This window comes from Balaenoptera borealis (assembly GCF_965194805.1).
Source record: "Balaenoptera borealis genome assembly, chromosome: 7".
Taxonomy (NCBI): Eukaryota; Metazoa; Chordata; class Mammalia; order Artiodactyla; family Balaenopteridae; genus Balaenoptera; species Balaenoptera borealis.
Window position 1 is genome coordinate 80,322,059 of NC_138864.1, and position 27,865 is coordinate 80,349,923.

A 27,865-nucleotide genomic window follows, 5' to 3' on the forward strand; every position below is an offset into this window, starting at 1 on the left:
GACTCCACAACTGTGAAATGAAAAAGTTGATCTAGGAGCCCATGAAGATTCCCTTTGAGGTTTCTCTTGTATGAGAGTGTGAGATCTCTTAGTTCATCTTTTATTATCTTTCCAACAGGCCATCTGGAGAAATGGAGCATAGCTATACTACAGTTATGGACTACTGAGAGCTGTTCTAAGTGCTTTATGTAACAACCTGATGAAGAAGACCTTGTTATTGCCCTCACCATTCTACTGGCAAGAAAACTGAGGCACAGGGTGTAACCTGCCCAAGGAAACAGAGTAGGTGAGGGTTAGAGCTGGCTTGGATGCAGACAGACGGCTCCGGAATCTTGCCTCAGCCCTCACACTGTGCCACCTCCAGCATCAAGAATTATTAGCCAGTAGGTTGGCTTTGGGGAAGAGACAGGAACCCATACTTCCTGAGCTTGGAAGCCTCCAAAGAGTCCCTATAGCCAAGGCCCACTTTCCCTCCAAGATGCTCTTTTTTTCCCCCCAACAGGTTAATTTCTAATTTAGTCATTTCAGAAACATGTACTGACTGACTGCCATGTGCTAGGCTGTCTTTGTCTTGGGCAGGGATTTGAGGTGCAGGCCATTAACAGGGACGGGGTTGGTAGTGGGGAAGGCTCTCTGCGGAAGGTGAGTTTCCAAGGTGTTTCTTAGGGAGAGACTCATTCAAATTTGTCATGTTCATTCCAGAAAACCAAATTCTATCATCTCACCGAATGCTGTGGGATTTTCCATGGGGCTATCAGCTGGGCCCCAGAAGATCCCCAGATGGGCTCTTCTTACCCTGTGATTTATAATCTTCCTAATCTTTGATTGATTTACTTGGCTTTTGTGAGGAGATGGTAGGAGGAAAGTGGGAACTATTTGTCTGATCGATGGATTTGCTTGTAATTCCCTTTAATTCCCTGTGATGAGAAAACTGTGCATTTATTCTTTTGAGCACAGTGACTTTTCACAATAGTCATTCCTCAAATAGCTGATAAGGGCTGAACTAGAGGCAATGTCTTCTGTGGAGGAAACAACAGTAACATGGTTACTTTTCTAAGCAATGCCTTGGGCACCTACGGATGAGGCATCTTGCTCTTGATCCCAAAGAACTTAAGCCGTTTCAGCCACGTGACCCTCCTCAGAGGCCCTCTGCTGCCTGCAGAGCCAGCGGGGAGGGCAGGCACCCCTGCTTCTCAGACTGAATCCTGACTGCGCTGGGTCCCCCAGGAGGCCAAGGAGCCGCCCAGGTAACTGCAAAAGCGTGTGGACGGCATCGGTGCTGCAGACCCTGCTGAGGTTACTCTGGTCAGGATGGAGAAAACAGACCCTTTTACCCAGCTGGACCCCACCCTACCCCTCAGTCCAGTGGCCACCAATCCGGTAAATGCCCAGGGCTGAGGATGCGCTGGGGCAAGGCACGTGCTCTCCGCTGCTTCCTATGCCCAGGGCCGAGGGAAGAGGCGGAAGGGACAGACCAAGGGGCAGGCCTGCCTGGCTGGGCAGGCTGAGAGCTGCAGGGCGGAGAGCTCAGGTCCTGCGGGTGGACGCAGACCCCAGGAAGAGCCCCCTGGTGTGGGCTGAGTCCACACCCGAAGAGAACTGGCCAGAACTCCAGGAGTGGCCTCTTCTCAGTCACAACGACATGTGGTGAGTTGGATAGGAAGGGCCAGGACCACAAAGAGGCCCCAAGTGGGAACTGAGGTTTACTCAGCCCAGTGTGGTCCGGTGAGGTGAGATGGAGGTTGGGGAGTGGGGACCCGGAACAGGGGAGGTTGGTGCCCGCCAGGCCTCTAGCAATAGCCGGCGGGCAGCCCTGACTTGGAAAGAAGGTGGTCTGCTCTCCTCCACGCTCCCTTGGCAGAGCTTTCATGGGAATGTCAGTCTGGAAGACATCTCTGGACTGCGTGACTTCCTCAATGCTGGCTGTGGTGGAGGCCAGGAGCCAGCAGCCCTCACCTGCTCTCTGGAAGGGGACCGTTTAGTCTGCCTGGTGCCGTGTCAGCCCTGCAGCCGACCTGTGGCCCTGAAGGAGAGGCTCCAGGGATGCTGCCCTCAGGTGAGAGTGGATGCTCCAGAAAATGTGCCCTCTATTTGTCTCTAGGAGAAGCAAAAATCCTTCAATTGTCTACAAAACTGTGCCTTTTCCTTCTAGAAGATGGCTGCATGTAGAGAGGGCAGAAAAAAAAAAAAAAAAAAAGGACAAGACACCAAGTGCAGAATAATGTCATGGTAAGCTGGGCTTCCCCTCCATTTTTCATATTGTTTCCTATTTGCAATAACTACTGGGTGCCAGAGAGGAGAGGAACAACTTTAAAAAACAATTAGCGGGACATGTGGTGTTCATTCTTGGCTGGTACTATGCAGCCTCATCTTCCGGCAAATACTCCGTCTTTCATGAAAAATGTTTTAGAACTAATGAGCTATATTCGCATTCCCCGTAGAATGGATTCGGAATTTTTCATCTACGCCGCACCATGAAAAATGGATGTGTTTGGCACAGAAGTCATCTGAACATAAAGCCCGGCCTCAGTGGAAAGACAACCTTCAGAAAAACTTTTCAAGTAACTTAGCTCATTCGTACTTGCTTCCACCGGGGAAGGTCAGGTTCGTGTGAAAGATGGAAATTTCTTGCACAAACCTAGATGCTGATGAGATTTGTTTTTGTAGATAATCTGCAGCAGTGAAATTTTTCATAATGTCACTGCAAAATAAATTAAAATGTTCATCTTCATATGGCTGGTTCCATTGCATTAAAATAAATGTTGCAAGCTCATTTAATTAGTATAGTTAGGAATGTCTCTTCCCTGCTTCACTGACTCTCCAAATCACAAGTTAATTTGTCAAAATCAGACCATTGTTTTTCCTTCATTCTTCATTACTGGAGACAGCCCCATTTAAATAAATGTTTATGCTACAGAGAGCAGAGCAGTGAACAACCCCAAATATTTTCACAAGCCAGTGTTGGAAAAGTTTAAAACACAGGGAGTGAGGATGCATTGTTTTCCCTCCCTTTGTGGTTATTGGATATTTGACTGGCTGAAAAGGTAAGAAATTGAGCAGTCTGCTGTAACTGATGATGCCGCATCCGCCATTGCTCATGTTGGCGGGCTACATCCTCTTGAAAGCAGTTTTCTTCTCTGTTTTCAAAGACAAATGATGACAAAAGATACCATCTCTATAAATTACCCTTATCAGATCATTCTCTTCAAGAAGCCTTGGTTAATCGATTAGATGGTCTTTGTTGGGCGTGGAGTTCTGAACTAGGTGGGGAAGAGGGGGTTCTGGTTTTTATAGCCATTTGCTCACCATTCCTGGCTGTGAGTAGCCACTCTTCCTGCTGAAAATGCAAGGGATAACCAAATTCCAGGGTTTCCTTCTTTCCTCTCTCACTTCCCAACCCTCCCAAACCTCCAAGAAAATATTAGAAGTATCAGTGACCACCGATAAAGCATGAGTTCCTGGCAAGAGAAGTATGTTGGGGTTAATGATGAAGACCAGGGAAAAGAGGTTCACATAATTAGCTGAGGTGTTACATCTGTGGAGGTCTTCTGGAAGGCATCCGTCAGTAATGGATGAAAGCACTTATCAGATCATTATCAGTGCCCCATACTAATGAGACATCGCATTCCTGCACCTTACAGCCTTCTCCACGAGAGAAAATGCCGCAGCGCTCAGCTCCAGATTCAGCCTCAACGGGGGGAAGGCCAACTTTCCTCCCCGAAGCTTTGTCTTTCACCAGCCTGGAGTGACCCGACCTCCCTCCTCCATAAAGAAGCCAAAAGATAGGTTAGCCTTTTTCTTCTTACTGGGTAGGGTTTTCTTATCCTGTGACCCATTTTCCTATGCTGCTCTTGCTTTGCAAGGCTTTTCTCCCCTGGAGCAGATGGGTTCAAGGAAATGGATGTGGTTCTTCAGATTTCTCAGTAGGTGGTGGGTTGAAAAGGCTTTCAAAGTTGTCCTCAGTATGGTCCTGATGAGGTTTAATCTGCAGAATCAAACTTTCATTTTTTTCTTTTCTTTTTTTTCTCTTTTCTTTTTTGGTACAAATCTTCAGGACCAACGTTGCTTCATTAGTAAATTATTTAATGAACAAGAAGATTTAATTACTATGTATCATACAAATGTGCCTGTTTGACTTTCAAAAATCAGACTCAGGCAGGCAGGAAGCAGCAGCACCCCTGGCTTACCTCCTTGACAGCTGGGAGTTGCCTGAAAGTAGTAGCTGAGCAGGGCACTGAGCGTGCATTCATTCATTCACTCTTTCATCTCATAAACCTCTGTGGGTGGCACTGGGCTAGGCACTGAGTGTGCAGAGCCAATCTCCTTTTCTTATATAAAAGAAGTGGAGCCTTCTGACCAGACCAGGGCCAATATGCCTGTCGCCTACTATTCAACCCCTGAACCGGGCCGCCTTATCTACAATGGTATAATTTTACTGGAAACAACATTTGTGCCTCTGGTTGGCCATGGAGCAGCCTTTGGGAAACTGGAAATCAAGCCATGCACATAAAAGACAAGTGAATTGAACGAGGGGTAAGTCAAGCACTGGGCCTGGGTAGCAGCCTAACATACATGCATGATTGTCACTTGGAGTCCCTTCTCCTTGGGTCAGCTCCTTCTACAAAGTGTTTCTTGGCCAGTATGAGAAAGACTGATATGTACTTTTGACACTGAGAAGACCTGAAGCAGAGGAATCCTGATGTGGATGAGCCAACTAGAGAGCAGGAGGAATGTTTTCTTAGTAAAAATTATGCTGCCACACGATGTTGGTCTGGTTCTCTGTCCTCAGACCAAAAGCCAGGCTGGAATTATGGAGCCAGATTCATACCACCCACGACAAACAGAGCAGGCTGATTTCAGACAAACTAGCTAAGCTCTGTAAGGCTTCTGCCACTGTGAGAGGGAGACCTCAGTTCAAATCTCAGACTCCACTTACCAGCTGTGAGCTCGGGCAAATGACACCTTCTGAGAGGCCTTTTCTCACACACAAAATGGTCATAATAATTATATCTTTTGCATGGTGTCTGTGGAAATTAAGTGAGGCACTATGTGTAAACATGAGCTGGTGCATATCAAGTGTTTGACAAATGTTAATTCTCTTCTGGGGGCTTTTAGAAGGAATAAGGTAGCAAAGGATGAGGGCAGGCTGATGGATCAGAATGAGTGCGGGGTAAACTTCTAAGAAAAATTATTTTTTTTAAAAATTTATTTATTTTTGGCTGTGTTGGGCCTTCGTTTCTGTGTGAGGGCTTTCTCTAGTTGTGGCAAGCGGGAGCCACTCTTCATCGCGGTGCGTGGGCCTCTCACTATCGCGGCCTCTCTTGTTGCGGAGCACAGGCTCCAGACGCGCAGGCTCAGAAGTTGTGGCTCATGGGCTTAGTTGCTCCGCGGCATGTGGGATCTTCCCAGACCAGGGCTCGAACCCGTGTCCCCTGCATTAGCAGGCAGATTCTCAACCACTGCACCACCAGGGAAGCCCTATCATGTTCCTTTTTAAATGTGATGATCAAAAGCAAATAAAATATACCAAATGCTTCTGACTATGGCAGAAAGAAGAACAGTAACGTCTTTTGCTCCGGACGACTCCATGATGAAAGTAGTCTGTTGGCGGCCATGCCACATTGCCCTGACAGTCAACTGAAAGCCCTAGGACTTTTTTACACCTGAATGGATGTTAGTCAGTCTCTCTCATCCTGTAGGTGTGGTCATTAGTTATTTATCCTGATCACAGAACTTTATGTTTATCACCATTAAATTCAATGAGTTTGGGCTATCACTTCAGACTGCCAAGATCTTTTTGCATCATAATTCTGTCATCTCATGGATTAGTTTTACTTCCTAGTTCAGTGTCAGGCTGTTATTCTGCGAGTCACACACCTCTCCCTCTAGTCCTCAAGGATAACATGATAGCCTTTGTCAGAAGGTTTGCTGAACTCAAGATATGCATTGCTCTCAGCTCCCTGTTCTCTTGATACCCTGACTCACAGCCACACCATCTCAAATTCTGGTGTCTCCTGAGGATTTAAGACCTTTCAGACATTGAGGGATCCACTAGAAGGAGGTAGTCAGTAATAGCTATTGAACACTTTCATTATCATTAACTCTTTAAGATGAATTATGATGGATGGAACTAAGAAATGGTCTGCTATAGACTGAATGTTTTTATACCCCCCAAATTCACATGTCAAAACCTAATCTCTAATGTGATGGTGTTAGGAGGTGGGACTTTGGGGAGGTCATTAGGCAATGAGCTCAGAGCCCTCATGAATGGAATTAGTGTCCTTATAAAAGAGAGCTTAGAAAGCTCCCTTGCCCCTTGCACCATGTGTGGATGCCGCAAGAAGACCCCCATCTGTCTAAGAACTAGGAAGCAGAGCCTCACTAGACAGCAGATCTGCTAGCGCCCTGATGTTGGACTTCCCCACCTCCAGAACTGCGGGAAATAAATGTTCATTGTTTATAACAATGAACACCCCGTGTATGATATTTTGGCTATAGCAGCCCAAGTAGACTAAGGCAAGGTCCTTGAGAGAAAAAGGAAGAGATGAAGGAAGAAAAATCCAAGGTGGAAGGAGGTGGATGAACTTTGCCTACTTCACACTTCTCTATGCTCAGAAATTAAGCAACACAATGAATGATTATTAAAACGTAAGAACGCATGAGAGAATTTAAAATAAAAATTCAGTGTAGTCAGAAGTGAAAACAGGGGGTGGTGGGTGGGTGATACATCTCTGTATCAAACTTTGCAAGCAAACATCAAGCAAACTTTGCTTTTTAGCTTTATTTTTAAAATGTCATGAGTATAAAAAGAATATCCATTTACATAAATTTCAAAATTACCTGCGGTGTTAGAAGTCAGGATAGTGGTTGGCATTGGAGAGAAGGGTGGGATATTGATCAGGAGACCCCCAGGGGGATATGGGGGGCTGGTCCTTTGTGGTTTTTGATTTAATGGTGATCACACAGGTGTACTCACTTTGTGGACATTCATCAAACCATACAGGTATGAATTGTGCACTCCTCTATATGTAAATAGTAAACAGAAACCAATTTGCAATGATCAGAAAGCCTTTTATAAAAGTCTCTTCTTTTTTTTTTTTCTCCCTGAGCACGAAGAACAGAAGAGCATATAATTTAATTCATCTACCAAACTGGTTTTGTGAGAAGCTTTTAGGTACAAAGCATTGTACTCTGTAGAGTACAAGGCATTAGGGCTCTGGAGACAAAGATGAAGCAGACACAACCCCTGCCCACAAATAACTTACAGATCAGTGAACGATGAACATGTATCAGATATCACTGTATACCAAGGGAAAATGTCCTGGGGTACTAAGAGGGGTCAGGCAGCTGGTTTTCATGAAAAGCCATTTGAATAGCATTTCATATATTCAAGAATCATACGTAATCCTTGTTTGTGAATTTATAGTTAGTGAATGACGTTGTTTTACTACTCATACAATGAAGAGCTTCTTAGATTCTACTTTTTTCTCATTTTGTGACAAGATCACGAAGAAATTTATACATACATAATCAATAAGAGATATGTGATTGTTGTTACTGAAGATATTAAAATAATACATACTTTATAACATTTTTTCAAAGATCTAACTTTAAAATATTTCCAACAGGGGAATGCCTGGGGAATTAATTATAAGGCAACTTTTGAACATATAGATGAAATTTTTAAATGAAAATCAATCCATCAGCTAATGAACAGGTAAGCAAACTGTGGTATATCCATACAACTGGATGTTATTCAGCCACAAAAAGGAATGAAGTACTCATACATGCTACAACATGGGTGAACCTTGGAAACATTATGCTAAATGTAAGAAGATACAAAAGAGCACATTTTGTATAATTCTGTTTATATTAGATATCCAGAATAGGCAAATGCATAGAGGCGGAATGTAGATTAGTGGTCTCCAGGGGCTGGGGGAAGGGAGGAATGGTGAGTGACTGCTTATAGGTACGGGGCATGTTTGGGGGGCATGTTTCGGGTGATGAAAATGTTCTGGAATTAGATAGTGGTAATGGTTGCTTGACCTTGTGAATACTAAAACCCACTGAATTGTACACTTTAAAATGGTGAATCTTATGGTATGCAAATTATATCTCAATAAAATATATAGAAGGCAATTTTCAAACATACAGATTGAAATTCTGAAATCATAAAATTTTTTTCACTGAGAAATTCTCAGTACAATTTTATGATACATCTAATGAATGAGTACCAAAAAACATACATGTAAAGATGAAAAGTTATAAAGATCAAAATGGGGGAATGGGCTTCCATTTTTGTGAGAATTAAATCAGGACCTAAAGCAAACCTTTCACACAGGGCTTCGGAGGGATCAGGACATGACCACTTGTGTCTCTACTTCTAATTCCAAAACAGAATCATTCAGGCCTGGGTTACCCACATCAGTGGATATTCTATGAACTCCTGTTTTTCTTAACCTGCTTGACAACAAAAACGCTTTTGCTTACCTCTCTGATAAGCAGCCCTTTCTCTGATCCCTGTTGGTAGAAATTTGGCAGCAATTTGTTCAAATCAGCGTTTACAGGCAAGATGAGTTTTCCAGAAGAGAGAAGGAAAGGACTCAAAGCAGCCAAGCAAAGGGCTCTGTGGAGGAAACCCAGGTAGAACCCCAGTAATAAATACATTTATTGCCTGGACAGTAAAAAGTACTGGAGAGTTTAAAATAAATTCAGAGTTATTTAAACTTAATTTATGACCAGGAAAATAAACCCTCTCTTCCACCATTAATGTTTTTTATCTGGGCCATCAAATGTCACACGCTACTGATTTTGGTTGTAAGGTCACTGGAAACAACATATCAGAGGTGTCAGAGCCACAAATCAAGTGAAATTCCCTTAAATATAAAAACGTCAAGAGTAAAATAATAGGCAATAGTTACTTCATGCTATGAAAGACTTCTAATATATCAAAAGGTTCACCTTTTTCTACCTTTATGGTATATCACTTTGAGCACTAAATATACTTCTGCTTAACAGATAGTAAAGAAAACAGGCATCAGAATGCCAATGATAATAAGAATGATGACGTATAATAAAACTATTTGCAGGCATAGAAACATTAGAAGGCAGAAGCCTGAATATATCAAAAGACAATGACCCTGAATATAGGGAGATCTGCTGTTTAGCGTGTCAATTATTTTAAGGGGTCACCTTAAAGGTCAACTAAAACAGTGTCTTTGAAATCAGAATACAAATTATATTGGGTTTTGGTAGGAAAAAATTGAACGTCTTAGAGCTAATGTGATTCTACACCGAAGTCTAAATCCTGAAGCAATCCTCTGGTCTTTTATCTAAGGATTGAATAAAAGAGAAGCAAGTGCCCATGTGCTGGGAGGAGATGAAAGGTAAAGGAGACTTGGAAGATATCATCTCACACCGGTCAGAATGGCCATCATCAAAAAATCTAGAAACAATAAATGCTGGAGAGGGTGTGGAGAAAAGGGAACACTCTTGCACTGTTGGTGGGAATGTAAATTGATACAGCCACTATGGAGAACAGTATGGAGGTTACTTAAAAAACTAAAAATAGAACTACCATACGAGCCAGCAATCCCACTACTGGGCAGATACCCTGAGAAAACCATAATTCAAAAAGAGTCATGTACCAAAATGTTCATTGCAGCTCTATTTACAATAGCCAGGACATGGAAGCAACCTAAATGTCCATCATTGGATGAATGGATAAAGAAGATGTGGCACATATATACAATGGAATATTACTCAGCCATAAAAAGAAATGAAATGGAGTTATTTGTAGTGAGGTGGATGGAGTTAGAGTCCGTCATACAGAGTGAAGTAAGTCAGAAAGAGAAAAACAAATACAGTATGCTAACACATATATATGGAATCTAAGGGGGAAAAAAAAAAAAGGTCATGAAGAACCTAGGGGCAAGACAGGAATAAAGACACAGACCTACTAGAGAATGGACTTGAGGATATGGGGAGGGGGAAGGGTAAGATGTGACAAAGTGAGAGAGTGGCATGGACATATATACACTACCAAATGTAAAATAGATAGCTAGTGGGAAGCAGCTGCATAGCACAGGGAGATCAGCTCCGTGCTTTGTGACCACCTAGAGGGGTGGGATAGGGAGGGTGGGAGGGAGGGAGATGCAAGAGGGAAGAGATATGGGAACATATGTATATGTATAACTGATTCACTTTGTTATAAAGCAGAAACTAACACACCATTGTAAAGCAATTATACTCCAATAAAGATGTTAAAAAATAAATAAAAGTAAAAATCCAGAGGGGGCAAAAAAAACACTGCAAACAAAAACCCACCTTAGAGGTTTGGGGAAAAACCTCTGCTTCCCTGTTCTCCACTTAATTGACAGGATCCATACCACCACTGCAATGACAATTTTTAAAAGTGTCAAGAGGCAGTCAGCACCCAGGTGGGCTTGCAGCATGGTTTCTGTGGCCCAGACAGTTATTCTGGTGGTGCATATTCCTTACATCATGTCTGCCTTGGACAAATTAAAAAAAAAAAAAGGAAAGAGAAAAAATAAAGTATTAAGAATCAAGATCTTCAGCTTAAGAGAAAGTGGGGCGGGGGGTTCCCAAAGTACAGTTTTATTAAAAAAAAAAAAAAAGGAGACTTGGAGCAGACGGATTCTTCATGATCCTGATGTTAAACCACTGACAGGCAGTGGCATTTGCCATAATGCGTCATTGCTAAATGCGTGAACTCCTGGCAGGGTAAATTCAGCCAGGCTTATTCTTTATGCCAAAGCATCTGACTGAAAGGGTTATCAAAGCCTCAGGTAAAAATGACTTTGTTTCATCCTTGTGACATATCTTACAGCGATTTTCCAGGACGTTAAAGGTAAAATTTTGCTTCCTGATTCAAAGACTCATAATCCAGTGGATGAAATGGCTCCAGGGGAGGATAAAGGAGGATGGATCTATTCACATATAAGCACAAATTTCGCCCAAGATGGTAGTGAACAGTTAGAGAAAAGCCGTAATTCTTTAGTTTAAGCCTCCCAAAGTTCTTTTATCATTGGGAGTAGTGGGGAGGGGAAGAGGAGGCCATGTTTGCCCATCAGCAGGTACCATGGGGTGGGAGATGGGCCAGTGTCATCACTGGGGTCACAGTACAGGTGCTCTGCATTGCAGAAAAGTCAAGTATGGCTGACTCCAGAATGGAGTATCCCTCTTGGCTGTGGAGGCTATAGAATTTTAGTGATGAAATTGAATGCCAAAGACTTGAACTTCTATCTCCTTTCATATGACAGATGAGGATACTGAGGCCCAACCCCAGGAGGGAAATGCTTGAGGACACAACCAAGATGAGAGCCTCCGCTGTGGTCCCTGTCTCTGGCCAGGCCACTGATGTGACTGTCACACACAAGCCCCACTTGTGTGAAGCAGCTGTTCCAACTGGGAGGCAGGCTCCCTGGAATGATCTCCAGTCCTTGACTTGATGTGTATGTGATGCTGGTAAGTCACTGAATTCTCTGTATCTCAGTTTCCCCATGAAACAATTTGATATCTGCGCACATCGACTTTTCAGAATACCTCTATTAGGCTTGGGTATGTTAGGAGAAGACTCCATAAGAAAATCCCCATATAGTCTAGCAGGTAAGAGACCAGATTGTCTAAACTGAAGCTTGGCTCTGCCACGGGCTAGCAGTACAAGATTGTACAAGATGCTTGTACAAGTTAGAGAGGTTTAGCATTGTACAAGATGCTAAACCTCTCTAACTCCTGGTTTCCTTATCCATAAATCGGGGATAGTAATAACTGTACTTACCTGGTGTGGTGTTGTGGTGATGCAATAGAAAGCTCTCAGGACCACAAAGTGTGCATTTATGCAACAGAGAACGAGAAGTCCCTCGAAGCAGGGAACTGGAGGTCTCAGGTGTCCTGGCCCACTGTTGTCCTACCACCCAGCCCATCAGCTTTCACCTGAGACACCGAACTGATTTGAATGTGAGTATGCAACTGAAGGGCATGACTTAGGCGTGTGCAAACCCCATAATAGCCCAGGGCTTCTATACCTCAGGCTGTCTTCTCTTGAGCAATCTGCTCAAATGATGGATGATTCCTCTGGTCAAGATGGGGTTCGATTCAGAGCCACATAGTGAGAGATGAGAGCCTCAATGCCAGTCAGCACCCTATTTATTTGTGGTTTTGTCTTATTAAAGACAAATGATGCTGAGGCAGTTCTATGGGCATCAAATGAATTATTTATACATTTGATTAAATTGTTTTATTGGAGGACTCAACCCTGTTTAACTCTTGAGTTTTCAGCCTGGGGTATAGGAATTCTATTCAGCACCCTCTAATCACTTTCTGAATTTTACTTTGGGGTATCACCTTGAAAACTCATGGGCTACATGGCAAAAAGGTGTCTGTACTCAAGGCTTTATAAAGAAAAAATATCAAAAACAAACTTAGGTTTGAGAAAACCACCAGTTTCTACAAGACGTTTATTGGAGAATCATGTTCTTGAACCTTTAGACCTTTGAAAGTCTAGAGGTAAAGATATTTAAAATCAAATGTAATGATACGGCACTTTTATTAATTTTCCCTAATTTTAAGGGGCGCTTTCCTCTTCCTTCAGGCATTCAAGCTCACTCAAAAGTAATTGCTGGGACTTCCCTGGTGGCGCAGTGGTTAAGAATCCTCCTGCCAATGTAGGGTACACGGGTTTGAGCCCTGGTCTGGGAAGATCCCACATGCAGAGGAGCGACTAAGCCTGTGCGCCACAACTACTGAGCCTGTGCTCTAGAGCCCGTGAGCCACAACTACTGAAGCCCGGGCGCCTAGAGCCCATGCTCCGCAGCAAGAAAAGCCACCACAATGAGAAGCCCACGCACCGCAACGAAGAGTAGCCCCGGCTCGCCACAACTAGAGAAAGCCCATGCGCAGCAACAAAGACCCAACGCAAAAAAAAAAGTAATTGCTAACCCTGCCTCATTCTATTACTTGTAAGTTCAGTATAATTAGAGACATATTCAGTTCATTACTAGCTTGAACTTTTGCCCAGCTTTTTTTCAGCCTGTTGTCTTTTCAAAACACTTTATTAAAAACTTGTTTTACCTCCGTAGGTAGGTTTATTACTAGGTATTTTATTCTTTTTGTTGCAGTGGTGAATGGGGTTGTTTCCTTAATTTGTCTTTCTGATCTTTTTTTGTTAGTGTATAGGAATGCAAGAGATTTCTGTGCATTAATTTTGTACCCTGCAACTTTACCAAATTCATTGATTAGCTCTAGCAGTTTTCTGGTGGCATCTTTAGGATTATCTATATATAGTATCATGTCATCTGCAAACAGTGCCAGACCTGTACTCAGAAAACTATAAGACACTGATGAAAGAAATTAAAGACGATACAAACAGATGGAGAGATATACCATTTTCTTGGATTGGAAGAATCAATATTGTGAAAATGACTATACTACCCAAAGCAATCTACAGATTCAATGCAATCCCTATCAACTTACCAATGGCATTTTTTACAGAACTAGAAAAAAAAAAATCTTAAAATTTGTATGGAGACACAGAAGACCCCGAATAGCCAAAGCAATCTTGAGGGAAAAAAATGGAGCTGGATGAATCAGACTCCCTGACTTCAGACTATACTACAAAGCTACAGTAATCAAGACAATATGGTACTGGCACAAAAAGAGAAATATAGATCAATGGAACAGGATAGAAAGCCCAGAGATAAACCCACGCACATAGGGTCAACTAATCTATGACAAAGGAGGCAAGGATATACAATGGAGAAAAAGCAGTCTGTCAATAAGTGGTGCTGGGAAAACTAGACAGCCACATGTAAAAGAATGAAATTAGAACACTCCCTAACACCATACATAAAAATAAACTCAAAATGGATTAAAGACCTAAATGTAAGACCAGACACTATAAAACTCTTAGAGGAAAACATAGGAAGAATAACACTCTTTGACATAAATCACAGCAAGATTTTTTTGACCCACCTCTTAGAGTAATGGAAATAAAAACAAAAATAAACAAATGGGGCCTAATGAAATTTAAAAGCTTTTGCATAGCAAAGGAAACTATAAACAAGATGAAAAGACAACCCTCAGAATGGGAGAAAATATTTGCAAATGAATCAACGGACAAAGGATTAATCTCCAAAATATATAAACATCTCATACAGCTCAATATTAAAAAAATAACCCAATCAAAAAATGGGCAGAAGACCTGAATAGACATTTCTCCAAAGAAGACATACAGATGGCCAAGAAGCACATGAAAAGCTGCTCAACATCAGTAATTATTAGAGAAATGCAAATCAAAACTACAATGAGGTATCACCTCATACCAGTTAGAATGGGCATCATCAGAAAATCTACAAACAACAAAAGCTGGAGAGGGTGTGGAGAAAAGGGAACCCTCTTGCCCTGTTGGTGGGAATGTAAATTGATACAGCCACTATGGAGAACAGTATGGAGTTTCCTTAAAAAACTAAAAATAGAATTACCATATGACCCAGCAATTCCACTACTGGGCATATACCCAGAGAAAACCATAGCTCAAAAAGACACATGCACCCCAATGTTCATTGCAGCACTATTTACAATAGCCAGGTCATGGAAGCCACCTAAATGTCCATCAACAGACGAATGGATAAAGAAGATGTGGTACATACATACAATGGAATATTACTCAGCCATAAAAAGGAATGAAATTGGGTCATTTGCAGAGATGTGGATGGACCTAAAGACTGTCATACAGAGTGAAGTAAGTCAGAAAGAGAAAATCAAATATCGTATATTAACACATATATGTGGAATCTAGAAAAATGGTACAGATGAACTGGTTTGCAAGGCAGAAGTAGAGACAGATGTAGAGAACAAATGTATGGACACCAAGGGGGGAAAGCTGGGAGGGGGTGGAGGTGGTGGTGTGATGAATTGGGGGATTGGGATTGACATGTATACACTGATATGTATAAAATAGATAACTAATAAGAACCTGCTGTATAAAAAAATAAAATAAGATAAAATTCAAAGAAAGAAAGAAAGAGCCAGGAATACATACGGCCAGTCTGCAGACCCCAAATTGCTGTGGGAAATCTACAGCTGTGGAGAACAGAGAGAAATGGATTAAAAAAACCCAAAAAAAACCCTTGTTTTAGTATCACATTCTTTAAAGGAAAATAATAACTCCCAAGTACATTTTATAGGAATTGCTCAAAATACAGGACCCAATGCCGGAAACGAATAAACTCAAATCACAGAACTCACATCAGAAGGCTGCCATAAACTGTTTTAGAGCAGCTTGGATATACTTGACCTGAAAATTGAAATGCGTGTGCTCTAATACATAGTTTCACTGGAGAAACTGTCACCAGGTATCGCGATTTTAAAATCCTGTTCTTATTTCATTCACTGGATTGCAATTTAGCCCCTAAATATCCTTTTTCCTACGAAGAACTCCAAACGCTTTCCCATGGCATTGCCCCGAAGCATCAGCCTGGCGGGCTGGCATTGATTAGTCCTGTTTTATAGCACAAGATGCTTGGATGGGCAATGGTTTTCAGGCCAGACCCTTGAGATGAAGAGTTTTGACCTTGCTGCTTCAAGGTGTTGCTTTCATCCTGGGGAGAGGGGATTTCAGGGGAGAATGCCCTGGTGAGGGGCTGATCCCACACTGACACCTGAAACCCAGAGGTGGGTCATCAGGCTTCATGGCCCATGTGTTAAATGGCCTGCAAGGTTGAAAGCTTGAGCAAATGAGCCCGTGGGTACACATGGAGCATAGGGCTGGTGATTTTCTAGGTTAGCTCCTCAGAGAGTGCTGGGGCAAAGCAGGCAGCTCCTCCTGGAACCAAGAACAAGGAGAGAGAGCCTGGCCTTGCAGGACTAATGGAAAAAAAAATAAAGAGTTGCTCCAAGCCACCTGGTTACCTGGCAAGCTGAGTGCCTGCCAGGTGGAAAAGCACAGTTGACATCACAGTCTAGACAGGATCATTCCTGGAGACTCATTTCTTAAATCTGCTGTTATTTCAAATGGTAAATTCTGGAGGGGAGTGCTTTGAATAGCTTATTTTTAAAAAATTAATGAATCAAAGCATGAAAATGTACCTATCTGGAAATGTGGAGTCTGGGAGGTGTTTCTGATTGATGTCACACAATGTCTGGTCCACAGAAGGTGGATTTGGGGCTCTCAGCACATTGGCTTCCTAGGTCCATAGCATTTAAGCACTGAGGTATGATAATAGTGACTCTCCAGTCCACAGGTAGAAAAATTAAGGCTGAGATGTGTGGCTGGACAATTTCTTAATTTCTAGTTAAGATAGCTGGCCATTATCTTAATTTCCAATGAAATACAGAAATGTGAGCCACACAGACTTGTTTTCCATTCTGAGGTCTGAGGCCTTTACTTGGCTAGGAAGGGAAGCATCCATCAGGAAGAAATAGCATTTCCTCATTCTTCTTCTGAATTCCATCAGTGAAAGATACGGGATCTAGTACCCAGTGAAATATTCTGACCTGAGCAATGCATTTTATTTTTGATAATAAATGAAAATTCTAATTCGACTTCTACTCAATTTTGGGGATCTCTGATCTCATGAATATGCAAATAATCAAAAGTAGAGTGTAGCTGGTACTTATTCTACATGAACAGAATCATTAGGTATGAATAAGAAGAACTGATAACTTGAGTATATTTCCACTTCTACAAACCAATTTGGGTTAATTTGCAAAATTAGTAGAAGAAACAGTCAAGTTGTTTTAAAAAAACAATAATGACTCAGTGTGACTTATTTTTTAAAAACTGATTTGGTTTACATTAGTGCCAAAAAAATAATGAAGTACTTAGTTATAAATCTAACAAAGTATGTGTAAGACCTACCTATATGAAGAAAACTACAAAACTGATGAAAGAAATCAAAGAAGCTCTAAATAAATGGAGAAATAAGCCTGTTTTCAAGGGTGGAATCTCATCCACCCTTCCCAAATGCTCATCATCTTACTACTTCTCCTGATAAGAACACGAGGCCTGGGGAAGCATGTTACACTTTGCAAAATGACTTCACGCCATTATCACTTTTGCTCCCCATAACAACTCTGTGGGGAGTTGGAGATCTTAAAGAAGGTGACATGATTTGCCCAAAGTCACAGATGAAAGGGTGTGATTGGAGCCCCAGTCTTGGCCGCACGGGCTCCATTTCTCCCACTGCAACACCTGGCTGCCTGCTGGAAACTGCATCACCTGAGTCATAATAGCCCCAAGTCCACCCCACTGCCTCCTTTTGCCTCTGCTTTGACTGTAGTGATTATGGTCCCCTTCAATTACCCACTCGCCCAAATTCAGGGAAAAAGCTGTGCTTAACTTCTCTCCCATCTGAAAGCCTTGGTTGACCACCTCTCTTTCTCCAACGAGCTCAGCCTTCCCTTGGGGGCATCTGTGGCTGCCTTCTCCCCCCAGCGCTCTCCTGATTCTTTCCTTCCACTCCGCTTCATCTCCAGCTGCCGCCCTGAACTTCTCCCAACAACATGTATTTTCTCCTTGTATAAGAAAAAAAAAAACCCAACTTTTCTCTCAAAAGGATTTTACCATTAAAACTTCTGAATAAGTAGCTCAATGAAGAACAGAGGAACATTCAGGAAGGAACCGGGCCCTGCCCTTGGGTGGACAGGACAGTAGAAAAGACATGAAGTTGGGAGTCAGGAAACCTGGGGTTTGGTGCCTGCGCTACCAGGATGAGTTATGTGGCTTAAGTGACTCCCTCTGTCTGGGTCTCAGGTTCCTCGTTTGGAAAATGCCTTGTCAGGATGAGATGCTTCCATAGGTTGTGTTCTCTGCTGATTGTCTGGATTCTTTTGAGGAGAGGGTAGAGGTCCTGGGTTTGAATTCAGAGGCTGCCATTTACCAGCTGTGTGATCTTGGGCCAGTTACTTAACCTCTCTGTCTCACGCCTCACCTGTAAAGTGGAGATAATGGTAGTCACCTCACAGGGTTGGTGGAGGTTTAAATGGAGGGTGCAAAGTGCTTAGCCAATGCCCAGCACCTAAAAGCAGAGCGCCCTAAAAGCTCATCATTTTTATCATTCTGGCGGATGTCAGTTTGTACTGGACATCCTACCACCATTCTTGGCCTGCTGTCCTTCTCTGACATATAAATGTAAGGTTCTTATGAGGATCCATTTTCATCCTCTACCTGCTGTGCTGTGTGTGGAAGGCTGATAGCATGACAGCCAATGTAAATCATCCTCTGGCCCACCAATGCCAGTTGGCAATGCTGCAGTGGCCACGTGATGGAGAAACGGGGTCCAGGGCAGGAATGGGGTGGAGAGGAGGGATGAAGTCCCAGTGTCTGCAGAAAGAACAGAGGGTAGGACCGATGACAGCAGCTGCTTCAGTTCAAATCATCTAACGCACGCTGAGTGGCACTGCTGTGTGCACAGAACTAGGTCTCAGCACTGCACTTGTGTCTGTAGTGTGTGTGTGTGTGTGTGTGCGTGCACATGTGCACACGAGTCCATACAAGGAGAGGTATATAAATGTTTAAATAGAGTGTTTCTGTCTCAAGGAGCTTACAATGTAATTGAGAGGCTAAGATGAATAGCCAGAAATTTCAATTTAGTTCAGACTATGGTGTGTGAAAAGGTAGGAACAAATGAAGTGCAAAGGACATCCAGTCCTATGGATGGTGTCAAAAATGATTTCCTGGTGGAGGTGGCACCAGAGATGGAACCTTAAATGATAGAAAGATTTGCAACATTGATTCACTCACTCCGTAAAACTTTATTGGGCACCTACTATGTGTCAGGCACTGTGCTAGGTCCTGAGAGAGAGGCAATGGCAAACCAAAACAGACACCGTTCTTCTGGTAAAGTGGAAGGAAACAGCTGGGACAAAAGAAATAATAAAAGCAAAGGGACAGAGGCAAGAAAAGTGTACAGAGCGTGGCTATAACCGTGGGAAGGCAGTTGGAGGCAGGAGTGGGAGGATTCAAAGGCCAGGCTGTGAGCTTGAACTTCACTCAGGGAACGTGTGTATACAGAGGCACATCTGTATGGGAGTGGGGTGCTGTGGACAGACTGTGACCGAGCAAGCCTGACCCTGCCAGCAGCAAGAGGAGGGGGATAGTAAAAAATATAGTAAAGATGGTAAATGAGAGCAGATTGGAAAAGATAACTGAAAATATCTTTACAGTTTTGAGCCTATGTGACCAGGAGTATGGTGGGAATCGTACAAAGAAATAGGAAAATCTAGAGGATTCCATTTGGGGGGTAGATGGAGAGCTGGTTTTGTTTGGACACCTTGAGCTTGAAGTACGAGCCGGACACTATGTTGAAGCTATCCTGCCAGCCGAGAGAAATGCAAGGCGCGAGGCTGGGCACGAGGCTGGCACAGAAGATGCGCACTTGGGGGCTGTCGAGCTAGCGGGTTTGACACAGAGAAACAGGATGTCTCAGGGGCCCACGGAGGACAGAGAGAGGACAGGGGCTGCCCTCATGACAGATAATGGGGATATCCGGGAAAAGTGAACAGTGGTCCCAGGAAAGACGAGCCTTATGGGAGAGGAGGGTGACAAGGACAAGCATGAGGGCGAGGGACGTTTCCCCGGCCTCTGAGGCATCCCCAGAGCTGCACTGCCGGTGTGTGCGCAGCCTGTGTTCTGCTGCACCACCCACATGCCTCAGCGTCCGGGGGGCCCGCTCTGGCCCTCGCCTGCCGCTGACGTTCTTTCTCTCCCCTCTTTAGGTCTCTTCCCTGCCCATCGCTTCTGCTTCTTCAGAACCCCACTTCAACACAACCCTCCTGGCCTCAACCCTGCCTTCCCCCTCCAAATGCAAGTTTACACCTCTCAGCTCTGCCCTGCACCCTCTCTCCACTCCAGCTCAGCGCCTGGTTCTCTGGAGACAACTTGACCAGTATACAAGAAAGTACAAATACAAATGTCACAAGATGCTATTCTTTTATTAGCTCATTGGCCAAAATTTTTAAAAATGGTAATAGCCAGTGCTAAAGGGAGAATGCGAGATTAGGAATTCTCACGTATGTCGGTGGGAGTGTAACAATTTTGGAAATTTATTTGATAACATTTATGAAAATTTTTAAAATGCACAGTCTTTGAGTCAGCAATCCCACTTTTCAGTAACTCTCTTACAAGCGTGGAAATCTATATATCTAAGGATGCTTTTTACATTAATGGGGAATTATGAATATATTATAGGGCATCCATTCAAGGAACACTGATCAGTCCTTGATAAATCTGCATTTCTTGACCTGAATGTATTCTATGCCACAGACCAATGTGTAGAGGATAAGTCCATATTATTGCTAAACAGGCATACATTTGGGGGAGGTGATTTTTATTTTGTGTATTTATTAATATTTTTCGTATAAAGTGAATTTAAAATGAAAACAAAAAAAGATTCTTGATAGAGGGAATCTCATGGGCACAGTTCATTCTTTCATAACAGGCGATGACAAGCCTATGGGTCGGCTGCCCCTGGGTCACGTGATAACCCCTGGCCCGATCAGGAGTGGGCAGGAGTGTGAGTTACTATACGTGGCCGTAGCTGGGCTATGGTAAGGGCAGTTTCACTTGGAAGGGTTTGTGGGAATACAGACATCAGCCTGGTACTTTCCGCCTCAGCCAAGGACATAAACTTGGGAAATGCCCACGTTTCAGGGACATGTAGAGAGGAGAAGATTTGAGGAAGGTTAAAAGAGAACTAAAAGAGTGCAATGCAGAGAGGCAAAGGAGCCAGTAGGGGGAGGAAATTAAATAAGAGAGAAGAGCAAGCAGTTCACTGAATAAACATTTGCCAAATGACTACAACGTGCATGCAGCTGTTATTCCAGTGCTGGGGATATGGCGTTGAACAAGGCAGGCAAGATCCTTACTTTTAGGAGCTTACAATCTGTCGAGTGAAGGGTAAGGGGGTGAGGGAGGAATTGACATTAGTTAGGAGTCAGTTTAGCTGCAAATGACGGAAGACCCAACATAACAATAGATTAAGCAAGTTAGAATCAAACTTCTCTCTCACATGAAACAAGTCCAGAGGGATGTGACCCAGGGCTGGTAGGGCCACATCATGATGTCATCAAGGCTCCAGGACCCTATTATCTTGGTAGTCTGATGTCCTTAGCATGAGGCTTTTACCTCAGAGTCCAATATGGCTGTGTAAGTCCTAGCAATTGCGTTCACATCCCAGACAATGAGAAGAAGAGGGAAGAGGCAGAACAGAGGCAGGAGCAAGCAGGGCGTGGTCAAGGAATGAAGAGCTCACCGTGACTGTGCACACAGAGAAGCAGACACGGGGCCGTGTCCAAGGGAATCCAGAAGGGGCAGGAACATGAGTGGGGCTTATTAGCGCTTTTTCATAGAGGGGTGTGTGTGTGTGTGTGTGTGTGTGTGTGTGTGTGAGAAATAGACAGACAGCAGACAAAGGCACTCTCTCACTCACTCAGGTGTGTGTTCCTCTGTCTAGGACTTTCCGGATTCAAGATATCAAGTGGATGAACAGACTGGAGAGTCAGGTATGGCAGTCTAATCCAGACCTATCACGATAATAATTATAAAAAATTTCTGCTACTACAAGTTGTGTTCCCTCTTCCCTGTCAGCTCCCACCAGAATCCCATGAGACCTTTGCTGAATGGGGAATGTGGGCTGTAGGGTGTCGATGACATTGCAGCGTTTCCATGCAATCATCATACGTTCTGATACACAACCTCTCCTTGGCCTTGGGCTGCTGTAGGCTAGAAACCGGGACCTAAGCTATTGTTCTGGTCCTGAGGCAGCCTGGCCAGAAGATAGACGCAGTTAAGAATTGCACAGTCGTTCCACTCAGGTTCGGGCGGTGCCCAATTCCAATAAAGCCAAATTATTTTGCAGCTACTATGTAATTTAATTCTTACAGCATCCTAGGAATTGGGTGAATAGGTATTACTCCCACCATACGGGTGGAAAAAGGAATTGAAACACAGGAAAAGTAATGGATTGACCTAAAGTGAAGAAGCAAGTTGACAGAGCCGCCCAAGACTCTTGACCCTTCGTTGTAAGTGCTTTGTCTGCTCGACCACACAGCCTCCAAATGGGGTGGCTACTGCATGAGCCAAAGGTCCTGGCTCTGTTTCCTGCTAGGGTGACACATCATCCCACTTTGCCCAGCACTGGGAGGTTTCCCAGGCAGGGGAGTCCAGGGCGAAGCAAGACAGTTGATCCCTCTGTGGAACAGAATGGGGACATTTAACAAAGTACTAAATTAAGCATGAGCACGAGCAGCTGTGGTGGGGTGAAGAGGAAACTGGTCTCAAAGCCAAATAAGACATTTTTCAAATGCTTTACGATTTGCTTTGAAAACTGGATGGCTCATGGGGAACGATAAGACTCACCATGTCTAGAGGGATTTTTTTTCCCAAAAAGGTGAGTTCAGAGTTCAACCAAGTTTTCCTTTCCCAGGGCACAGCCTGAATTGACCCTTGGCTGTCCCCGGCTGGGTGCCACCTCTCCCCCCTAGGAACACGCCGTATGGTCAGTGCAGGGTGCCTGGAATAAGGAAACCAAAAGCATGTTTAAAGAAGCCATGGAAACGACCCTACTGAGTTCACGTACAAAATTCAGGGCTGAGCTCATGTATGGGGTCTCGAGGTCCTGCTGTGAAGCCCTGGCCATGAGCCTTCACAAAAGGCATAGGAGGAGATTACAGGAAGGAACCAGGCAGGCTTTGTTGACAGGTAGATCCTTAAATTCTCTGGCTCCCAGTTCTTCTCTGAAATTGTGAATGACCCCCAGAGTGACATCTTTCCTTCTGATGAGATGGAGAAAAAGAGAAGAGATGAACCTCCCACCCCAAGAAACCAAGGCCCCTGTCCCCCTCCTTGGTCGGCCCAAGTCCGTGTCTTCCTAGAAAGCAGAGTGTTGCACGATGACCGCCACCCCAAAGGTCGCCCAGGGGGTTGCTCCTTTGTTTTCCTTTCCCTTTCTCTATGTGAGGTTTCACTGAAGCTGGCCTTCCAGATCCATGAGCTGACTTCATGGTGTACCCCTGACCCTTCCTTCGCCAACGACGTGCTCTGTTCTTGGGGAGCTGAGGCATAGCCATGGTGTGAAAAGTGTTAAACAGGTAGGCCTGGAGTTTCTGATTTACATGGGGGGAGAGCAACATTCAAAGGAGAATTTCCAGCAAGAGCTCTATTTTGAGAAGAGCTCTATTTTGAGGCAACATTGCGATCCAGTTCTTCTAGTTATGGCCAAGTCAAAGGAAGGGAGAGGGGGGAGAGCTGAAGGAGCCCATTCAAATCTTGGCTGGTGGGGAGAGAAATAAAGCCTGTTACCTCACTGGGTCCGTGGAATTTTAGCCCAAGGATGGAAGGATATGGACGTGAAGTAGAAACTCACAAGTTTCTTTCAATTATCTTTCACAAAGTTGCTCCAAGCTGCGCGCTCCTCTTCTATTGCTAACAAAAGGGGGTTGTGCTTGAATTCCTTCCAGTGTCTGTTGTTTTTTCCACCTCCACAGTGAACATTCTGCCCTCAGCTACACAGGTGCAGGGCGCCGCACCTCAATAGCTCACAAAACCAGCTCCAGCCGACGCAATGGCTGAATTTATGATGCTCGTATCAGCTTGTCCCTGCAGGGGCAGGGCTGGCTCAGGGGGATGGGTTAAGGGGCTCCTTGCTTCTATGTTACTAGGTCAAAGTAAGTGCTGGCCACGTGTCCCCACACGACACTCCCTGGGCCAAGTGTCAACAATGATCCCGAGACCTTGGATCAACTTTCATCATAGAAGCAATCTTATTGAGGGCATGAATCTGCCAAGATACTGAGTGTCTTAGTAAGGACTCTGGCTCAATCTACCCCTAATGGCAAGTGTCTCTCTAGGCCAGGCAGCAAACACACGGGCCAAACGTTGCTTTGCCTGAGACGAAGGTTAGGATTTTATCACAGATAGAGGCCAGAGCCCCAAGGGCATAACCACTTTGTGTATCTAAGAGGTGGATGACTTGACTTTGGTGTGAGGGAGACCCGGGTTCAAATCCCAAGTTTCCTTCTTTCTAGCTCTGTGGCCCGGGATGTCACTTACTGTCTCTCCTCTTCTCTGTAACAGAGGGTGGTTATCTCCCCTTTTGGCACTGGTGTGAGGATTGAATGAGATGGTGTATGTACAGTCCTTGCCTGCAGGAGACACTCATGGTTGTAGCCATGAAGGTCACTAGGCCCGAAAACAAGAGCACCGTATATCACCTGGGCTTTTTCCAAGCAGTTCTTACAGAAATCTCAAACAGCCTGCATCAGAGTAAGATGAAGTCAAAAGATGATTTCCAGGCCCTCCCTGGCTCTTGGAAGGACACCCCCTGTGATTCCATCTCCTTTGGCAACCCCCTCCCTTAATGAACTCAGCCTCCGCTTCCAGGTTCTGCTGCCCCTGCTAAGGCTTTCAGTTGTGCGTCGGCTGAGCCAGTGACTTCTAGAGCAGGCTGGGTCCACAGAGCCCCGCGAGACGGGGGTCTGTTTCCTGGCTCGTTCTCCACTCAGTGCAGTTTTTTGGAAGAAAAGCCCCCCAGTGGCCGGGCACAGAATGCTGTCTGTGCACCGGAGACACATAGCCATACACAAAAATGTGCATCCCCCTGGGGAGAGCAGACAGCCAAGTCCTAGAAACTTGCCCTAGGAAAGTCCTGGATGTGTTCATAACTTGGAAGGAGAAAGACATAAGAAGAAGGTGCACACGATGATTGGTTTATTACATCAGGGAAGCATTAGGAAAATTAATTAGAAGGTAAAAGAGAATGAAAAGAAAGACATGTGGCAGCTCCCTCTGGCCCAGTCCCTTTTCTTGGATCCAAGAAGCTGTGGGATGTGACTTAACCTGACACATGAAGGTGGCACTTGGGTCATAAGGCACCGTGCAATGTGGCAGCTGTGCGTGTGTGTGCGCGAGATTACCTGAGGCAAACTCATGTCTTTTTATCCAAAGCCAGGCTGAATTGGCGGGCTCATGGAGGATGGGGGGGGGGGCGTCCCACTACCTCCTGATGGTGTGATCAGGGGTGCTGGGTGCAGCAGCTGAGGGGAGAGAAGGCCTGTGAGAGCTGAGCCGGCTCCTTTTGTGGTCTCTTACAAAGAACCGTGTTGCAGATATAAATACCTTGGAAATACTGTTTGCACGTTGGCCTTTCTTTGGACTTCCTTCTTTATCTAGTGGCAAAACAAACCGCAAAATCAAAGAGCAGCTCCTGCTAGCCTGTGTCTACGGAGAGGGTTGTTGTTGTTTACTCAGCCTGACTGGTTGCCCACCTTGCCTACACTTTCTGGAAACTTCTCAACTCTGAACTCCACAGAGAAGGGGTAAATGGCTTCAAGGAGAACATTTTCGTGTGCTGAAATCATAGAATTAAATACCACAAACGTTCACCAGCCGCCTGCTGTTTGCAAAGCTAGTGCCGAGCTCAGCCGGAGGCAGAAGGAACCGGGCTCTGGGAACTCACCACGGGGAGGAGAGACGGACACACTGACTCCAGCGCCCCAGAGGGTTCAAACACGAGGTTTTAGGTACAGGGGAGGAAGGCACTGGTCTTGCAATTTGCCGGACTGTCTCTACTTCTAGAACTGTCCTGCTGACCACAGAAATCGCCCATCTCGCATTGCACTGCCCTGCCCGGCTCCTGGCAACACTCAGACAGCACTGGCTGCGTGAATGCTGCCAGGAGGGCAGAGTAGCTGGGTGTGGAAGGTAAGAGCATTCCAGAAAGGAGAAACTGCGTCAGCCGAAACTCACAAGATTTGTCAGGAAACAGCAAATACCAAGTATACAGCAAGCTGGAGCTGCGGCGGGTAATTAACAGAGATAAATGTAGAAGGTGGTCAAGGTTCTGGAGTTTGGGGGGCATATTAAAACCCGCTTTGCAAATATGTTCTGGAAGAGCTGCTGAAGGTAACATCTTCCAGAATGCAATTTAGAAAGACGTCAGCTGAACCTTCCTATGCCTTCTTTTCTCTCTCTCGTGGCATTGAGCCCAACGCTTCCTGCGCCGTAAGTGGATCTGAAACACGGAGAAGCCAAAACAGCCACACAGTCAAGCCACCGATTTCTGGAACCACCTATGTGTCATTTGTTGGGGCCAGTTTGTGGAAGAAAGGAAATTTTCCCATGCATATGCTTCACAGTAGATACAAAGAGTACAGGCTTTAGAGCCAAATGGGCCCAATTTCAAATCCAGACTCTGCAGCTTTCTACCCATGACCTTGAGCAAGATACTTTTCCCTGCTGAGCCTCAGTTTCCTCGTTTTTAACTCTGAGAAAATAACTCCAATCTCATTTGGCTGCTGTGAGGACGGAATGAGGTAATGTGACTGTGTCTGGCCCTTAATGGAAGGTGTTCAATTAATGTCAGCTCTCCTTCCCCTCCTTTCTGTTTGAAATCTGTTTTCATGCTGCATGCAATTAAAAGTTTACAATGTTCTAAAACTGATTTTCCACTTTAGGGGCAGGAAATTGTAAGTCGCTGCTATTTTCCTGAAATGGCATTCTTTAGATTAGAGTCTGTTGGATTTCTTTTCAATCGCATTAAATTCTATTTACCGCATTTCTAATAAGACACCAGCACGTCTGGGAAGAGCATATGATGGTGGATTCCGACTATTAAAGCTACGGGAATATTAACATCCAGACCTCCGTCCACTCGCTGGGCCCATGGACTCAGAGGGGGGCATTTCTTAGCAAATGTCAGGTACCTTTAACACTGTGGTGCTCACTGGTTCCATTAGGCTGGCCCTGTGGAACCTTCCACAGACACTGAACCTGGGTGCATTTTGGTTAAGCAGCGATGGGGTGTACTGATGTGCTTTGTAGGGTCCCCCTGCCTGTCTGCCTGCCTGCCTGGCTCTGGAGCGGGAGGGGCCCTCTCTCTGAGCACCTCTGACCATGACCATCGGCCACCGGCCTCACCCGGGCCTGTGGCACCATCCTATTTACCTCAAGCCCTGTCTCAGGCTGGGAGGAGGAAAGCAGATTTGTGGAAAGGCCCATGTTCTTTAGACTGCCCGAGAGGAGCTGGTCAAGGGCTGAGCCCCCGGGGGGAAGAAGAGCCCCATCCAGGCCCTGTGCCCCCCGCGCCTGCACCCCGCTGTGATTCTGGCCAGGCCAAAGTGCTCCTCACCTCTGAAAACTAGCTGTCTGGGCATTTTTCTGGACTTCATCTTTGTTACATGGTAAAGCTTTGTATCCAATGTAAAAGCCAATTACTGCAGGGAAGATAAATAATCCCTGAGCACCTGTTTAATTTAGCTTCTTTTTCCAAAGACTCAAATTAAGCCTGAGGAAGCGGGCTTTTGACAGCTGACTTCCTTTGCACAGCTCTCCTCAGACCCTTCCACCTGATGCCCTCTGTGCCCTCTGAAGTTCCTGGCGTCCTTCCTTTGAAGGTCTGAGGGTGGCACAGGGTCCACCATGGCCATTTAACCTTGTGTACACGAGAGAGAAGCAAGCACAAACAGGCTTGAAGCAGTCACACTGCTCAGCCTGTTAATCAGGAGATGAGAGAGAGGAAGAGAGAGGGAGAGAGAAGCCCAGTTGAGCAAACTAGAAACTCACCCTCAGGCTACAAGGATGCTCAGCTCCTAAGCCACAGGCTGGGGTGCGTCTGGGTCGGGGACAGGAGTGCGGGCTGGTGGTCCATTGTCTCATGGGCTAGTGCCTTCTGGAAAGCTTGTCTTTGTGGGCGAGGAGGTTTCCCTGCCGTTTTCTGTTCCCTCATCTGGGCGTGTCCCACGAGGGGGACAGCAGTGGGAGCTACCCCGTGCCCTCCTCCACCTCACCCAAGGCTGAGGGGAGGGGCTGGGTCAGAAAGAGGGATGGGCACGGAGCGGATGGACTTGG

At 44.9% G+C, this 27,865-nt stretch overlaps 1 long non-coding RNA gene across 2 annotated transcripts; it reads left to right on the forward strand.

Moving 5' to 3' along the window:
* The first annotated feature begins 5,485 nt into the window (after positions 1–5,485).
* Positions 5,486–26,920, forward strand: LOC309632276. 2 transcript variants are annotated; one of them, XR_014246828.1, is made up of 3 exons: positions 5,486–11,679; positions 11,718–12,948; positions 19,738–26,920. It is a non-coding gene; the product is annotated as an uncharacterized lncRNA (long non-coding RNA). The 2 variants fall into 2 exon arrangements; XR_014246829.1 differs by lacking the exon at positions 19,738–26,920 and having other exon boundaries at positions 11,718–15,046.
* Positions 26,921–27,865: the final 945 nt, after the last annotated feature.